General features: G+C 33.1%; 1 long non-coding RNA gene across 2 annotated transcripts; it reads left to right on the top strand.

The window, feature by feature from the left end:
- LOC139856150 (uncharacterized) lies at positions 1–2,293 on the top strand. 2 transcript variants are annotated; one of them, XR_011761693.1, is made up of 4 exons: positions 1–173; positions 409–523; positions 1,271–1,545; positions 2,196–2,293. It is a non-coding gene; the product is annotated as an uncharacterized lncRNA (long non-coding RNA). The 2 variants fall into 2 exon arrangements; XR_011761692.1 differs by having other exon boundaries at positions 2,170–2,287.
- Positions 2,294–2,943: the final 650 nt, after the last annotated feature.

Genomic DNA, 2,943 nt, shown 5'->3' with positions numbered 1-2,943 from the left:
CTGTGAAAGATGCGGCTATATTTTGAAGTTTCTACCTTCATTGTTGGCATTTTGTTGTGATGGTTGTGGTTAATTGTGATCATGGTTTGGTGTTGCACAACGACCTTTACTTGTATACTAATTTTCGTTGCTCACTTGCTGTTTGGGGCAGAGTTTGTTGCCGTCGTTATTAAGTAAGTATTTCTCATGCTTATTGTTTTTTTTTTCTTTTTTTTTTTCAGTTTGTTTAGTTACTTATGTAAAGCTATTTTGGCAATGTAATATGTGATGCCATCAAGTTAGTTATTTTGTGTGTTTTAGTGGTATTTAGCATAGATAAGTCACGTTGTTTTAGTTAACTCTAATAGTTGTTTTAGTGGGATGAACTGATGAACTTGAATGTTAATTTGTTTATGTATTTATAATAAGGGGTGTTTTTTTAATGGATACGCCCGAGAGAATCGAGGAATCGACATTATATCTAGATTCAAATCGACTGCTTGGACAACAGATATCAATTCAGATGGGAGTCGTGCAGTGATTGGTAGGTTCATTTACAACACAATTTTGATTGAAAAAAATTCCTTTTTATTTGATGAACTGATGTACTTGAATGTTAATTTGTTTATGTATTTATATTAGGGTTGTTCTATTAACGGATAAAACCGAGAGAATCGAGGAATCGATGGGAACTGATCCCAAAATGACCCAAACATGCAATATTTTGGTTTTATGCTCTGTCCTCGGTCCTTCGTGTGCATTTGAATCGGGTTTCGACTTAATAGTATGTAGTGTAATTTTTTAAATGCATTGCGACTTTCGATGACTAAAAGAAAAAATTCGTGCATTCTGGTTGTTGAAAATAAAAGTATAGATTATAGATATTATACTTGATCATCTGTTTTTCATGTATTGTTAATGTTACTGATGCAAGGTTTTAGTAGTATTTACTTTCATCTAGCACTAAAAAGTCTACTCCTATTCTGTTTTTTTGTTACAAGTGGTTGTTCAATACTTCTATCTATTTACATATCTATAATCTATAATTAGTTTTATTACAAGTGGTTGTTGGTTGTTTAATAATTCTAACTACTTACCTATCTATGATTAGTTTGTCATATATGAATGCAGAAGGTTTGTTTTCAATTTGTTATTGAATTTGTTTTCAATTTGTTATTGAATTACTTAGTCGTGTTCGTTTCTTATGTAATATGTAGACTCGTGCTATTTAATTGGTTTTGTTTGTTTTATTTCTAATTTAATTTGTTGCTTATAGAGTGTTTTTTTGTAGGTTACGGTAGTTTGGTATAAGGTGGTCAATTGGTTGGAGGGTGTTGGATACTCCTGAGATGTCGGTTTCCAATGGGTGAACAATCCAATCATAGTGGATGTAGTAATCTGGCGGGTCCAAATGGGTAAATTATTGAGTGGATGTTTCACTAAGGGATTTTCTTCTCGAGCTACGGATGGGTTTAGAGTGAATTTGGTTACTACACTTTTAAATTGTAACCAAGAATACAAGAAGTTGTTGTGACTGGCATGGTGGAGCACAATATGAGCATAATGGTATGTGGCTAAACTAGGATGTAAATATAGAACATGAATGTAGTAGAGTCTCAATGCTAGGTATACATATCTACATGCTATATGTTATAAAGACAAGAAGCGATTCTAAGCAGTATGACTCACTCAGAATTGTAGATTGAGCTTCATACTTATTAAATAAAACTTGAAGTGAAGTGATAATGCTTGTGAAAAAAAATGATAGTGTTTACAATATGACTGTTAGGTTTTACAAAATGGTGGTATTTACTTTATTAGCTGTAAAAGAAGTTTAAACATTTCTATGTTTTGTTAGTGATTATAATGACTTAAAAAATCAAAACTTGATTCTGGTTTTACTTGGCCGTGCCATTGGATCGGTTTCAAGGTTTCCTCCCGGGCAGCGATGGGGGCGGGGTTATTATCGCTGCATCGGCATAGTCGAAACGGGAGATGATCGCAACGGGTGGTTTAGTCCCCCTCGGGTGATCTCAATCGCTGTTAAAAAAGAATAACAAGTTTTAGGACTTTAGCTTAATTGGTTGATTTGTTCATGGTAAGAAAATGATCACCATTGAGAATTAATGAAACTATATTCTAATACTTCTGTGTAATTTATTTTGACCTTTTTGTTCTTCTTACTTTAAGGTACACACCAAATTCATGTTGACCAGGTACATCATAAAACTTTGAGTTGCTAATTGGAGATATGGGGGAGTCAATTGTATGTCATGTAGAATCAGTTAAACACCTTCGTCCCGATGGTGATATGGCATCCCTATGATGTGCTGGGTGGTGGACTTGATGGTATGCTGTTGGTGGTGCCAAAATGAGCAGGTAAAAAAGTTTTGGTTTATTTATTTATTTATGTTTCAATTTTATTTTGTTTTAATTTTTTTCATACTTATTGGCCGGAGGTCCACTCGGAAGCAATCTCTCTATCCGTCGAATAGAGAGTGAGATGACTTTCTCTACTTTTGAGAGTGTTTTCACTTTGGGTGGAGAAATGACTTGTCTTTATTCTCGGATAGGAGAATGATTGTCTACATCTCACCTCCTTCATTCACTAGTGTGGTATTGGATTTTGTTGTTGTATTAATCTCTCAATTACATTCTTTGTCTTTGACTAATATCATATATACATGTAGATCATTGAGCCTCCTATATACTATAATTACTTTAAGCGTTAAAGCTATAAATAAATTATATACTTTCACTTTTGTTTTAATGTAGGCTATATACCTAATAAATTATCAGTGTAAGTCACATACTTTCAAAAAGTGTTCTAATGTAGGCTATGTATGACATGTTACCTGCTGAACCGGTATAATCAAATTTTTAACATTTTTTTTATTTTTATATGGCTACAAATAGGTTATATACTTTCATTTGTGTTCCGATGTAGGCTATATACAAAAATGA

This window comes from Rutidosis leptorrhynchoides, chromosome 6 (assembly GCF_046630445.1).
Source record: "Rutidosis leptorrhynchoides isolate AG116_Rl617_1_P2 chromosome 6, CSIRO_AGI_Rlap_v1, whole genome shotgun sequence".
In the NCBI taxonomy this organism is placed as follows: Eukaryota; Viridiplantae; Streptophyta; class Magnoliopsida; order Asterales; family Asteraceae; genus Rutidosis; species Rutidosis leptorrhynchoides.
The sequence above is the reverse complement of the archived record's forward strand: the minus strand, read 5'-3'. Positions and strand labels throughout refer to the sequence as shown.